Below are 15,511 nucleotides of genomic sequence, written 5' to 3' on the forward strand. Positions count from 1 at the left end.
CCCAGCAACCTCTTTATCCAGGAATGAGTCCCTGGGGTTGGGGGTGAGTGTTAGGAATCAGTCTCTGCACACACACCCTTCCCCATTGGACACAATATAGTGGTCATGACATGCCTGTGTCTCCCAATAAACGTGATTTTAGCCTCTGCTGTCATCTTGGTTTTCTGGGGGAAGGGGAGGAGGGCCGAATTCCTGGATGCCTACTGACCCCCCCCAAATTCAACGATCCAGTACAACGTCAGGGATGTAGCACAGATTTTATTTCTACAGCACATGGTCACCTCTCCCCCAGCTGCCTTGGGAGGAGGGGATTTGGGGACTAAGGGGCTTGCTGTAAGAATAAGGCACTTGAAGTGGGAGTGAAGGGCCAGCTGTGGGTGTCTCAGCTAAGCTGGTCCTCATACTGCTTGCAGAAACAATCACCAGCAGGGAAGAAATTTCAACATCTCTCTTGGTACATCTTCCAGACGTAAGACTCCTAGGGGTTGGGGATGGGGAAGAGTTGGTTGGTCACATCTTCAAATGCTTGATGTGTTCTGAGCTTTTTACTGCCACCTGATGATTGACGTTATATTAAAATTCTCCATGTCCTTGCCCATTTTTCTCCCATTAACACCCCCTTACCTGACCCGTGTGATCTGTCTCATCCTTGTTTATCAGACACATCAGGAAAAACCTGGGGTAGGAAGGGCAGTGGAGGACATGTCACAACCAGCCTTACTTACCTTCTCCTGATTGGCTGGCTGAGAACCCAACCACATGGATGCCACAGCCCATTTCCTAACTGACCAAAGCCCGGTATCCCCTCCCCGGATGTTGGCGGCCACGCCCTCACCCTCCAGATTGGACAGCGGGCAAAGCTCACATGTAATTCGCCAGGTTGTGCTCCTCTAGCGTGTGGGTCTCAAAACCATGCGGTCTCATATCAAAGTCATCGCTGCCGATGCCGATGCCGCATATGAAGCACTTGGTCTGCGGGTGGCAGGAAACATCAGAGTCGAGGCCCATTTGACCCACCCAGGGTCCTGTAATCCCTCTGGATCGTGCCCTGATATGACCTACCACCATATCTTCCTTCATTTGCTCTTGTTGGTCTCAGAGCTCACCAAAAACGTCAATGATCAGATCTGGGGGTGGCACGGTGCAAGTCAGTGCCTAAACTCTGACCAAATTCAGACTGCTCCTACTTCTGGCTACCCCCTTCTGAGCCTTGCCTCCCATTCCCTAATCTCTCATCTCCCTAATCTCACCCTGCTGCTTGAAAATAATACCTAGCATTTATTGAGCACTTAGCATGAGACCCTTACTACCTATGAATTGACTTATTTCTCACAACGACCCTACAAGATTATTATAATTAATATCCCCATTTTACAGATGGAGAAACTGAGGTTCAGAGAGGTAACTTTGCCCAAAGTCTCACAGTAGGGAGAAACAGAGCCAGGTCAACCAGAATCCGGGCCTGCACTCTCAGGAGGGCTAGTCTGCCTCGGGCATCCCCACTCCCACAACCCGACCAGCACTGACCCTGGATGATGGCCAGCAGGATGACGATGACAAGAAGAAGGAAGGTGATGTCGAAAGACCACCCGGTACAGCTCATATTCATCACCTGCTGGTCCTCAAATTCGTCCCAATGCCCCCACCAGGTCGGAAACCCACGTACATGGGAAACAGGTCACACTGTGGGGGCAAGTTGAGAAGCACATTAGTCATGCATTCAATCATTTGGTATCACAAATTACCTACAGAACTCTGGGCTAGTGGGGCAGGAGACTCACAGTAATGGCTGAGACAGCCCTGGGCTCCGCCCTCACATGTCATCAGACAGTGACAGCCCAGAAATGATCAGGGTTGTGATAGGAAAGCTCAGGCAGAGGGCTGAGGGCTGGGACGGGAAAGCACAGTGTAATCGGGGGCGAGATGGGGGGAGTACAGGAAGCGCTGAAGCTCTGAAAGCCTCACAAAGCCTGGGTGATCAGGCAAGGCTTCCTAGAAGCAGGAACATGTGTGAACTGGAACTTGAAGGAAATGTTAGGTGGAAGAGAGTGTTCCAGGCAGGGAAAACCCACACATGCAACGTCACCACTGGGGAGGAAGAAGACATCTCGTTCCTGTTGAGGAAGTGAAAGAGGGTCAATGAAGCTGGAAAGTAGAGCTCCCGTGAGCAAGAACAGCAAGAGGAATGAGGTGCAGCCGGATGGTCAAGGAGGGCTTCCTGTAGGAGGCAGCACTTAAGTTGAAGGTGAGGCATCAATGGAAGGGGTATTTGTACTCAGGGTCTGAGGTGGAGGTGGGGCAGAGAGACCGTCAGATGCAAAGGGCTTGGGTTGGGAGGAAATACATGATCTTAGGGGAACTGAGGGGCACCAGGCAGCCAGAGAGCAAAAAGCAAGAAGGACTGTGGTTAGACTCAGGCCAGGCTAGCTATTCCCTGGCTATTCATAAGCCATGCTGAAGGCACTGGGGAACCAAGAGGAAGTTCTGAGAAGAGAGAGGAACATGGTCTGCCTGGCATGTGGGAAAGATTTTACACTGTCCTTTTTGTGTCCCTGGGAAGTGGGAGAACCTAGTTGTCTTAGGTAAGGGCTAAGACCAGTGACTGGAGGGAACAAGGCTGAGTGGCAAGGCCAGGTCTGGGTGGTGGGGCTCAAATGTCAGGCTGAGGAACTGGATAGATTCCAAGAGCACGGTGCCTGATTACAGGCCATCTTCTGAGATAAAGCCCTGGGACAATTAATTTAAATGTGGCCCATGCCTCTAGTAGGAGAAACTCAATTTGGTTATGATCATCTCTAGCAGAATAGAAGAGAAAAAAATGAAACCTGCATGGCATTCTTTGGGTGAAACTTTTAATTACAGATAATGATGACAATAGCTCACATCTATGGAATCCTTAATCCCTACCAGGCAGTGTTCTATAACTATTAATTCTTAGATGATCAGGGAACATCACTACGTCCTAAAAGCCACCCTAGGATATAAGCACTGTTATTATACACTCATTTTACAGGTGAGGACAACAGAGCATAGGGAAGCTGGGTAGCTAAACCCCAAAACATGTAGCTTGTAATTCAGGCACTGTGCCTGAGCACCTTTCCAATAATAACAGCTTTAAAATCTCAAATAATAAGACAACAGTGGCTAACGTTTATTGAGTACTGTTCAAAGTACCTCACAAGTATCAGCTCATTGAACCCTCATGATAAGCCTACAAGGTAGGCAAAATTCCTAAGCCCCTTAACACCTCCTCCTTCCCCCGCCCAATCTTCCTCTGTGTCTGCTTTTGTAGCCAAAGTCTACTCACAAAATTGAGTATTTCTGCATTTCTAGCTCATTGTTATTTCATGCCCACATGTTCATTTAAGGAGTGAAGGCATTTCTGATTCTCTCAGCCTGCTTTTCGCTCTCTTGGAGAATATGAGAGTGGCGGCAGGGTGGGTCTCTGATCACTTCTGGATTTCTGATGAGCACCTATGTCTCTGACAATCTCCCTGTCTCCAAAAGGTCAGGAAAGGAAGGAATTCATCGGAAGCACTAGGCATGGAAACTGAGGCCCACAGAGAGGAAGTGACACACATCACCAGCTGTCAGACCTGCTCTGTGCCCTCTCTGCCTGGTTCTATACAGTCCCCTCTGAATCTCTCTTTCTCAATGTGTCTGCTTTTCCACTTCTTGGTCTCTGCCCAGCTCGCTCTTTGTCTGCCTCAGTTTGGATCTGTTTCTGATTTTCTGTCCCTGTCTCTGTCTCCCTCTGACTTTCCTCATTTTAACAAAGTCACATCAGCTCCTGCTCAGAGCCTTCTCAAGCCTTCCATTTCCTTCAAACAATAAGCCAAAATTTTGCATCAGAGCCCACGAGTCTGATGCACACAAACACCCAAGGCTGAACCACCTTCTCTCCACACCACCCACTTTGCCACTTTCCAGGCCCACCAGGCAATTTCCTACCTCTGGGACTTTGAACTTGCACATCTTGTTCACGTTGAGTGGGAATGCTTCCGCCCTCAACCCCGTCACCTTCAAAGAGTTGCCTTTGCTGATCACACAGTATAAAATGTCATAACATTTCCCACACATATTACCTGTTGTCTTTTCTTGCTTTTGTTTTTTTCTATTTATTCACAGCTCACATACTGTTCCGTTCACGTATATCTGTTGTCTAATATCCGTTTCCCCCACTGGAATATTCTCTCCACGAGTGTGGGGATCTCTGTCTCTATGTCCACAGATATGTCCCCATTGCCAACCACGACGCTTGGCACGCAGTAAATGTGTAGTCTATTGAATGAATCTATCTCCCTCTGTACTCGGGTCTCTGTATCGCTGCCTCTCTCTTTTGCTGACCATTCCTTGTCCCCTCATGTTACCCCCTCCACATGTGGTACCTGGTGTGGGTGGCAGCCAGGGGCTCCTGGGGCCAGGTTTCCTGGTCCCCATCTGACACCATGCCGGGGTGACCTTTGCAGTCACAGGCTCCCTGTCAGAGCTCCAGATCAGCTATGTCTGCCGGGAAGTGCACCAGGTGAGGCAATGCTTGGTGGCTTTCGGTGGGGGCAGGGCCCTGCTCACACCCCCAGAACACTCACAGACCCCTCTCAACCATTCTCCACAGGGAATGGGACTATCTACACTCACAGAAGAAGATACACTGGGACATCAAGGTGATCCAGGGGCAGAAAAGTAGCCTTGGTGGGTGGGGGCCTCTGGGAGATGGTAGTGGTATTTGGAGGGCTCAGGCGGTGTGTGACAAGGGAGCAGAAGCAGAGTTGGGCTGGCAGTAGGGAGGGGTGTGTCTGACAGCCTCTGATCCCCCCTCTCTTCACCACGGAGCCAACATCCCCATGAACGATCCTGGGGAGGTCAGACTGGGTGAGTGTGGCTGGTGGAGGTGGGGAGGGCGACTGGCTGGGAGCCAGAGGGGACAGGGACCCTAGGTCAGTATGTCTCTCCCTCTGCCTCCAGCTGACTTTGGTATATCGGCCCAGATCGGGGCCACACTGGCTCGACGCCTCTCTTTCATTGGGACACCCTACTGGTGAGGGGTGCCTGGCAGGCAGCCAGGGGGTGGTGCGGGGTTGGTGGTGGTGGCCAGCGGCTTTCCCCAACATGGATCTCTGGGAATCTCCATCCTGCCTTTTTGCCTTGCCACTGCTTTTCTCTCTTGAGCGATCTGTGTACTCTGTGGCTCTCCCTTGAGTTTCCATTTCCCTAGATCTTTCTGTGCATGTCTCCCCTCCACGTGTTTTTCTCAGTGTTTCTTTTGATTTTGATCCTGATCTCTGTCTCTCCATATCTGTCCATGGCTGTCTTTTCTGTCTGTTTCAGTCTGTGGCTCTCCCAGTCTCTTTGCCTCTCTCTGTCTATATTCTTAGTCTATCTCTGACTCTCTGTCTTTACTTCTCTCCGTCTTTATTTCTGTCTGTCTGCCTCTTTATGTGTCTGCATCCAACTCTCTTTGTGTTCCATTCTCAGGCTCGCACCCTATCTCTCTCCTGTCCCCCCACCCTCTACCTAGGAGTCTCCCCTCCCCTTCATCATGTCACCCCTGGCTCTCTGAGGGTCTCTGCCACTAGGATGGCTCTGGAAGTGGCGGCCGTGGCCCTGAAGGGGGGATAAAATGAGCTGTGTGACATCTGGTCACTGGGCATCACAGCCATTGAATTAGCAGAACTACAGCCACACCTCTTTGACGTTCACACTCTAAGGTAGGCAGATGTGGCAGGTCCACCTGGTCCCAGAGATCCCACTCGACTCTGACCCTGAACACCAGCCCCCGCCTGCTTCCCAACATCAAAATCCCCCTACAGGAGATCCCTCTCCCTTCGAGCCCAACCCGAGAATCTCAACCCAGAAAGCATTTTCTCCAGTCAAAACCAGGAGCCCCCAATGCAGGGAGTCATGTATTGAGGCCCCCCTAAGACTTCTGGAACTCTGTCACATGATGAGCAGCATCCCCTGGAAGTGGCGTCCTATGCATCCTAAAACCTACCCCTCATTCTCCTGTCCCTAACTGCTCTCTGCTGACTCAGTGTCATCGGGGGTCACTCACATCGTGAGATCTGAACTCCACTGGGAAGTCTGAATCCCATGTTCTGTTCTTGCTTTCTAGAATTCTCTTCCTCATGACCAAGAGTGGCTATCAGCCTCCTCGGCTAAAGGAAATAGGTAAATGGTAGGAGAGAGTCATGGGAAGGCGGGGGAGAGAGGGCAGAGTCAGGGCTGATGGTCTGATGGGAGTGTCCCTGGTCCCCTCATCCCAGAACTTGCATTTTGGGGGGGTTATTTATTTATTTATTTACTTTTAGAGGAGGGGGTTGAACCTACAGCCTCCTGCATGCTAAGCATGCGTTCCAACACTTGAACTGTACCCTCCCCCAGTACTTGCCTTTTTCTTCCCAAGGTCGGCTGCCTTCCATATCTTCGTCAAAGTCACCCTCACCAAGACCGCCAAGAAACGACCTGGCACCACCAAGATGCTCAGTGTAAACCTCCCCTCCCTGAGCAGCCTTCGAAACTCACCCCCTGTGAGAACCCCCCAGGGCCTCCCTCGGCTCCATAGAACACTGATGATTTTATTCCACAGAACGCTTATGGCCCTTTCAAAGTCCCTGCTCCCTCTGAAATCCCCAGGGCTCCGCCTTCCAAGACCCTCCAAATTGTACCCCAGTCCTTTACCCCAAGGTATGCTGAGTTCTAAAACCTCACAAGTTGCCAACGGATTCAGGTCCCATTCCTGGGGGTTCTCTGGAAGTCCAGGGGACACCCGAGACACCTCTGGAATTGTCCAACTTCTCTAAATTCGTCTGATCACTTCAGACACCTCAGAATCCCCCAGGTGGCAGCTGCCCAGACTTCCCCGCCTTCTTCCTCTATTGGCACCTTCACCGCCAGATTCCCTTAGATGGGTTCTCAAGCCCCTGTGCCAGCCCTCTCCCTGCAGCCCAGCCCTCTGTCTGCTGACCGCCTCCACCTCCCACCCCAGCATAAACTGGTGTCCCAGCCCGGGCTAAACAGAGGCCTGATCCTAGAGCTTCTTGACAAACTGAGGAACCCAGGGAAGGGGGCAGCTGTTGGCGAGATTGAAGATGAGGAGCCTGAGGTGAGTGGGCCTTGCTTGGATGACATAAGCACTGGACGTCCCCAACTTTGCTCAGGCTGCTCCCCTGCCTGGGGTGTCCCCTTGTTGCCTCTCTTAGAAGGAGAAAAGCCAGGGAGCATGGGGGGCTTGGCACAGAGTTGGGGGCACAGAAGTTACGGGAGAGCCGAGGGCTCCGTACTGGGCAGCTGGAGGCTGGTGGGACTGATGCGGCTGCCGCTCTGCCCAGCTACCCCCCGCCATCCCTCGGCGGATCCGATCCACCCATCGATCCAGCTCTGTGGGGATCCCAGATGCGGACTGCTGTCATCACTAGAGAATCCTTAAGATTAGGAAACGCTTGTAACCCCCTCATCAGATTGCTAGAGACCCCAGAGACCCTCCTCGCTTCCAAACAGACCCTCAGAGGCCACCCATTACCATCTGATCCCACAAGAGGCCCCAGAGAACCTCATCTACAAAATGATTCTAGAGACCCCTACCTCTCCGCTCTGCACACGGACCCCGTAAGATTTCCTATAACCACCAGGACTCCCAGAGACCTCAGAAACCTTGTTCTGATCCCAGATACCCAAGTGGAATCTAAAAACAAACACTCTATAACCATGTTGAGCACCCATCTCCCTGATCACAAAACTTGACCACAAAATGAGACCCCTGTAAACCAAGATCCCTCCCCTGAAGGGACAGCCCCACTCCTAAGATCCTGGCTGCAGACCACTCCCCCACCCCACTTCGATTCTTTCTATTCCCGAATCCATGTCCGCAGCTCACTGTGTGTCACCTGCATACCACCCCACCCCAACCCCCTTGGCGGCACATGGATTTCAGGAAGCTCAGAGGCATGTAGTCCAGACCCACAGCTGACACGGTGAGACGCCTCCCCACTGCCCCGCCGCCCTTCCCTCCCCCTGGGCCACTGCTGACCCTTTCCTAACCCACAGGCTCGCTTACAACACCCTGGAGGCTTCAAGAGCAGCAGTCCTAGGTCAGGGACCCTCAGCGTGGGAGGGGGGCTGGGATAGTTGTGGAGACCGCTCAAGGCTCATGCCTGTCCCTCCTCAGGAGGAACCTGTCAGAGTCCGAAGATGACTAGGACAACGTGGACATGTGAGAGAGCTCTTTAGACCCCACCCAGCCCCACCAACCATGACCACAACCTCAGCCCCCGCTTTCCTTCCACCACTCAGCCGTGACCCCTGGCTGGACACTCAGTACCCACACCTACCTTCACCCTAACCCTGACCCTCCCACACCAGACCCCACTCTCCTCCCCACCAACCCTTCTCCAGTAACATCACCCCAGCTCAACCCTGGAGCCCCTGCCACATCCTAGTACCCAGCACTAACGTCATTCACTGATTCATTTTGGGCTGCTGCTCCAGACTGAGCTCCTCGACAGCAGGAGCCCTGCCTGCTCTCACACTGCTGAAGCCGAGCATTGTGCTGGCATACCCTCTGTAGACTCTTTGTGAATGTATGTATGAATGAATGAATGAATGAATGAACAAATGAATGAGTAAACAGATTTTTCTCTTCCTTCCCCAGGCCTGTGGTAGTGGAGACACGCCCAGCAGATGATCTACTGCCCCCAGCAACCTCTATATCCAGGAATGTGTCCCTGGGGTTCGGAGTGGGTGTTATGAATCAGTCTCTGCACCCCCTCCCCTCCCCAGTGGACACAATATAGTGGTCATGACATGCCTGTGTCTCCCAATAAACGTGATTTTAGCCTCTGCTGTCATCTTGGTTTTCTGTGGTGAGGGGAGGAGGGCCGAATTCTTGGATGCCTACTGACCCCCCCGCCAAATTCAACGATCCTGTACAACGTAAGGGATGCAACACAGACATTATTTCTACAGCACATAGTCACCTCTCCCCCAGCGGCCTTGGGAGGAGGGATTTGGGGACTAAGGGGCTTGCTCTAAACATAAGGCATTTGAAGTGGGAGTGAAGGGCCAGCTGTGGGTGTCTCAGCTAAGCTGGTCCTCATACTGCTTGCAGAAACAATCACCAGCAGGGAAGAAATCCAAATATCTCTCTTGGTAGAGACCAGCCACCACGTTCCTCCCCACCAACCCTTGAACCCTAACCTCACCGCAACTCAACCCTGGAGCCCCTGCCACATCCTGGTCCCCAGCTCCTCCTAGATGTTGCTCCAATAACCAGACCTCAACTGCAGCCATAAACCTCAACCCCTGGCCCTCATCTTTCTTCATCTTCTCACCCAAACTCACACTGAACCTCACCACTTGGGAATTCTGCCCCTCCAGAACCTCAGTCCCAGAACTCAACCTCAACTCCAGGAGTCAACCCAGGCCCCCATCACCCTCAGACCCAGGCCTGGGGGAGATCCATTCCACACATCTCAGCTGTAATAGGCTCCCATGCGGCGTGCCCGGCACCAAGTGAGAACCCGACCCCCAGGAGCTCATAGGACCTGTGTTACTAGGTGGCTGTGATGATGCAGAGACCTAATGCACTGTCAACACTGATACCCAAGTGTTTCTGTTACAAAGATCGTCATGGATATTAGTCCTTTAACCCTCAGCTCCAGCCCAGACAGAGTCACATCCTGGCCCTCCTGAGCTGACTTCCAGCCCTAACCCACCCGTGTCCTTGCTCCCAACACACTCCTCCCCCACTTAACCCATCTGGGTGTTTCAGCCCCACCCTCGCAGAAGACATACCTCCTCCTCTATTCCCCAATGTAAGGTTCTGGGCAAAAGCTGGTGGGCTGGGGGCCAGGAGCCCAGGGTCCACAGATGGTGGGATACCAAGTTCTCCAGGGCTGGAGTCTAGGACACAAGTTCCCTTGAAGTCTGGGATGACCAGGCTGATGATCCCACTGGGATGTGGAAGGGGCATCCCTGAACCTAGGGGTGGGACTCAAAATATTTAGCCTGATGAACACTCATCAGTAGCTGGTCCTCGGAAACTCCTGCTGTACCCAGCATTCACCCTTTAGTTGTCGGAGTTTGTTGATTTTGTTCGGGGGGGGCGGTTAGAGGGGAAGTCTGCAGTGGTGGTTGGATAATGTGGGGAGGGTCAGACCCAAGATGCAGCATCAGATCTGGCAGAGGCAGACTGCAGGGTGCCCTCTCTCAGAGATCATCTCATGTATTTCCCCACCCTCCCTCTCTGTTTCCAAAATCCAAGATCCGTTCTCCATCTGACGAGGGTCCTGAGGGTACTGCGGATGAGGGGCAGCTGAGCCCAGGCGTAGTGGTCCACTGTGCCAGTTGGTCTCACCCCCGCACCCCCCATCATTGTCCTTCCCCAGCCACCTGACGCCCCTACCTAACCGCTCACTCAGGTAACAAGGCAGGCTGGGGAAAGAGGTGGGCAGAGGTGGAGGTTGGACAGGGCAGGGGGTGCTTTGGGGGCTGATTTTCCCCACCTCATCTCAGAAACTTCACTGTGGAACCCAGCACTCGGGTACATGACCAGCCCCCACTGTTGCCCCCCAAGTAGGAATAGATGAAGAGAAAGGTGAGGCCAGCTGTGCTGAGGACTCACACCCCTGATCGGGGATGGGGATGCCTGGTTGTGGTTGCGGGGCCGAAGACTAATAATGATGACACGTGACATTTGTTGAGCAACTCCTCTGTGCCAGACACTGACCTCATGTCTTTACATGGTGTATACCTTCACAGATGGAGATAGATAGCACAGAGATAGATATTGTCCCCCATTTAAAAATGGGGGAAACTGAGGCACAGCGGGGTAAGTAGATTTCGAAGGTCATAAACCTTTGAGGAGGCAGAGGCAGGATTTGAACCTTGGCACTCCAGAGCCTTAACCACGGAAACTTCCTGTCCCCTCCTCTTTTCTGCTGGATGGGCTGCTGCCCTGCCCCTATGGCACACCCAGGGATGTGCCCATCTCCTAAAGTTGTTCAATGGCTGCCCTCTCTGGATCCACAGCACGGCGGCCTCGACACACCCCTCCACCAAAGGTGAGCATTCAGGAGATTCTCAGAGAATGTGATGGGGATGGGGAGGGTCCTTAATGGAGGTGGAGATGCAGGGACAAGGGGACGGGTCTTAATGGGGTGGGGGAGTTGAGGAGCAGTGGCGGGGGCCGAGCTAGGGGTGACAGTTGGGGTTGAAGGATCAATGATGGGTAGAGTGAAGATGAGTTTGAGAGTGAAAACCAGAAAAATTAGAGTTTGGAGGCCAGGAGTGTCAGATAAGGCAGAAAGGCCAGCGTTTGGGGTACAAGCCTAGGGACAGATGGACCCCATTTACCTCAGTTGGAGGTTAGTGGTAGAGAGGCTAAGATCAGCATATTGGGGTCAGGAGACTTAGGGATTAGAATGTAGCCGAAAGGGAAAGTATTTGGGGATCAAAGATGTGGAGACAAGGTCAGTGAAGGGTAAATGTTAAGGAAACAGTATTAGAATTGACTTTCTGTCACACTGGACAGAAAAAGCTATACGTCAGGGCATCTGAATTTGAGGATCAGTGTTGAGATAAGAGTTTAATTTAGGGACCAGACTGGTGAGAAGTGGGGATAGAAATTTGAGGGCTCTTACAGGAGGCATGTTTAGTGTTGAGGTCAGAATTGCGGAGACAGAGGGTCAGGATTTGTGGGTCAGAAATGGAAGAACCAGCAGAAAGTGGGAGGTCAGAAGTTGGGGAGAATGAGACCGGCTCCAGGGAACAGGTCAGGGTTTGAGTTCAGATTTGGGAAAACAGGGACTGGAAATGTCACTGTTGGATGCAAGTAGAGAATTGAGGGTCAGGGCTGGGAACAGAGTACCCGTGTTTGGGGTCAGATGAGGGGGCCTGGGAGGTCCTCGATGATGAGGCAGGTCCCAGCATCTTCATATCTGTTCCCCAAGACCAGCACTTACTCCTGGGAGCTGAGGAAGGCATTTTCATTCTGAACCGAAATGATCCGGGGGCCACGCTGGAGATGGTGAGGGCCAGGCAGCAATGCGGCTGAGCCAAGGGTGGGAGGCTCGAATTGGGAAGTGCTGGGGTTTACAGGAGCTGTCTCCTCCATGCTCTGCAGCTCTTTCTAGCAGGAGTACCCGGGTGTACTCCATCAACAATTTCCTCATGTCTCTCTCAGGACTGGCTGTGGGTTGGTTGGGATGGGTTGGAGTGGGGGGGTTAGAAATTAAGGAGTCAAGGTTCAGGGGGTGGTAGCTAGCTGGGCACAGCTGGAAAAAGCACTTAGGATCCCCTTCCACAGAGCCCACAATTCGAATCCCAGCCACGTTTTCAATGTAGGACTTGGGGCAAGAGACTTTGGCTTCCCAAGCCTCTGTTTCCCCATCTGTAAAATGGGGCTCACAATACTGCCACCTCTCAAGTCAGTTTTGAGGTATTCCTACAATGAGTTAGTCTTTACATTTCTTTGATGGTCATATGACAGTCCTTATCCCACATTTTACTAAACTAGAGTGAGCGAGCTGTAGGTTAAAATTTTGTGTCATTGCTTTACAAACGCTTTGTGTAAAAGAATTTCTGATTTGTGAGGAAACACCAAGCAAGATAGGATTTGTGAGCTCATTAATATCACATCCGGGATGAGAAACTTTTACAGAATCTCTAGGTATGTTTCTTCTTAAACTTTTGTAATATGTGTTACTTCAGCTGACTGGTTAAGTGTCCATAGTTTCTCATGTGACTACAGGCACCACTAGGGTTACGAATGTACTTATTTTAGGCACCGTTGTTCACCAGATCCAAGCACACTGCCTGGCCTCCCGTGGGCATTTAAAATATGTTAAGTGAGAAGCCAAGAAATACAGGTGCTTGAGATTTAAAGGCTTGGGCATTTCAAAGGGGTGGGGCCCAGGGAAGGGATGGGGAAAGCTGGGAGTGTGCAGTGCCCTATAACTTCCTGCTTCCCCTAAATACACACACCCTGCACGAAAGTCCCCCCACCTGTATTCTCATAGCATCCTGGGCCTGCTGGAAGGGAAAGAGGCCAGAGCAGGAAGCCCCATTGCTCACATCAGTCCCCACTGGCTCCTAGCAAGGTACGAGACCCCAGTGGAACCACAGACCCCTCTAATATCGGATTCCTGCCCTCAACCACCACCCCCAACCCCACTCACACATACCTTGTTCTGCAGGAAGAACATGGTCTCCACTAAGTTCCGGGATACCAAAGGTTGCCGGGCGTGCTGTGTGGGGGAGAGAGAATCTCGTGGATATGCAGAGGGGAGCGGGGCTAGGGGCATGACTTGGACTCTAGCCACTGAAGAGGGTTGCGATTTAAGGCAGGGTGTCCAGAGCCCGGGGAAAGATGTGTGGCCTTTGGGGGTGCGGGGCAGGGGATACAGGATTGACCCTAACCCATCCTTCCCCACCTCCACAGCGGAGGGCGCTAGCCCCGGGAGCCCGTTCCTGTGTGGGGCATTGGAGACATCCGTGGTCCTGCTTCAGTGGCAGCAGCCCATGAACAAGTTCTTGATTCTCCGGGTAGGGGGCTTGTAAGCACTGGGGACTTTGTCAGGTTCTGTGGCGGGGGCCTTTCACTTGTCTGCTGAGAGCTCTTTGAAGTCGGGCTTCCACCCGAGGTCTCTTCCCAATCACCCCGAGAGCCAGCTCACCTGGAGGCTTCTCCTTCTGAGGCCCTCCGGTTCTTTAAGCCCCGCCCTTCGCCCCGGGCCTAATTCTTCTTCAGGCCCTGTGCCCCGCCAGGTCTCTTAGGAGACCTTATTCAGGTTCATGGAGCCTTTAAGTATTTGGTGCCTTGGAGGCCACGCCCCCTGGGGGCCCGGCCTTTCTGTCCCCAAGGCGGCACGCCCCCTAGTGGAAGCCACGCCCACTCTGAGACCACACCCGTCAACTTCTAAGCCCTCTGAGGCCTCAGCCCCTCAAGTTTCTACATGGCACCTCACAAGACTGAGGGCTCCGGAACTCTTTCCGGAGCCTCAGGCCGACTCTCTTCCAAGGCCCCGCCCCTCCCAGGCCCCGCCTCAAACCTCCTCTGAGTCCGCCCCTTCATGTGCGGCCCGCAGCAGGTGCTCTTCCCGCTACCCAAGCCTCTGCCCGTGTTCTCAGTGCTGAGCGGGCCAGGCTCCGAGCTGCCCGCCGTGTGCATCGGCGTGAGCCCCGGGCAGCCTGCGAAGTCGGTGTTCTTCCACACCGTGCGCTTCGGCGCGCTCTCCTGCTGGCGGGGCGAGATGAGCGCAGGTGAGTGGGACAGGTCCTGGGAGGGGTGCGGCTTATCAGGTTAGCGGCTTTGGGTCTGGGTAGCTGGGCGGTGCTTAGCCTGAAGCGTAACTGGGAAGCGGGCTGAACTAAGAGGGGACTGGAGAACGTTGGGTATATATAACTGGTGAGATGGATGACGGGGAGGGGGAGAAGGAGGGTGTGAGGAACTCTGTGATGGCTGGGGTTTAGCCTGCTTGCCTGGGGATACAGACGATGCCTAGCAGAGTTTAGGGGAATGAGGTGGAATTGGTCCTTGCACTTCCGCCTCTCAAGCAGAGCCCAAGGGACCAGTACAAGTGACTCAGGTCGAGGAAGACCAGGTGATGGGCACTTCTGGATTTCGGATGTGCACCTCTGTCTCTGACCATCTCCCTGTCTCCACAAAGCTCAGGAAAGGAAGGACTTCATTAGGAAGTCCTAGGCGGGGAATCTGAGGCCCACAGAGAGGAAGTGACTCACATCACCTGCTGTCAGACCTGCTCTGTTCCCTCTCTGTCTGTGTCTATATTGTCCCCTCTGAATCTCTGTTTCTCAATGTGTCTGTTTTCCCACTTCTTGGTCTCTGCCCAGCTCGCTCTTTGTCTGCCTCAGTTCGGATCTGTTTCTGATTTTCTGTCCCTGTCTCTGTCTCCCTCTGACTTTCCTCATTTTAACAAAGTCACATCACCTCCTGCTCAGAGCCCTCCCAAGCCTTCCATTTCCCTCCAACAATAAGCCCAAATTTCGCATCACAGCACTCGAGTCTGACGCCCACAACCACCCCAGGCTGACCCACCTTCTCTCCACTCCACCCACTTTGCCACTTTCCAGGCCCACCAGGCACTTTCCTACCTCCGGGACTTTGCATTGCTCAATTTGTTCTCGTTGAGTGGGAATGCTCCCATCCTCAACCCAGTCACCTTCTCAGAGTTGACTTCGCTGATCACCCAGTATGAAACGTCATACCCCTTCCTACACGTATTTCCTGTTGTCTTTTCTTGCTTTTGTTTTTTCTATTTAATCACATCTCACATACTGTTTCTTTCTCCTAATTCTCTTGTCTACTGTCCGTATCCCCCACTGGAATATTCTCTCCACGAGGGTGGGGATCTCTGTCTCTGTGTCCACAGCTGTGTCCCCATTGCCTACCACGGCAACTGGCACACAGTAAACGTGTAGTCGGTTGAATGAATCTATCTCCATCTGGCTTCTGGTTCCCTGTATCGCTGCCTCTCTCTTTTGCTGACCATTCCTT

The 15,511-nt window shown here is 52.8% G+C and overlaps 2 pseudogenes; one reads left to right on the forward strand and one right to left on the reverse strand.

Moving 5' to 3' along the window:
- Positions 1-274: 274 nt before the first annotated feature.
- LOC116662198 lies at positions 275-1,603 on the reverse strand (annotated as a pseudogene).
- A 33-nt stretch (positions 1,604-1,636) lies between these two features.
- LOC116662199 lies at positions 1,637-15,435 on the forward strand (annotated as a pseudogene).
- The last annotated feature ends 76 nt before the right edge of the window (positions 15,436-15,511 follow it).

The sequence above is a fragment of the Camelus ferus genome, chromosome X (assembly GCF_009834535.1).
Source record: "Camelus ferus isolate YT-003-E chromosome X, BCGSAC_Cfer_1.0, whole genome shotgun sequence".
In the NCBI taxonomy this organism is placed as follows: Eukaryota; Metazoa; Chordata; class Mammalia; order Artiodactyla; family Camelidae; genus Camelus; species Camelus ferus.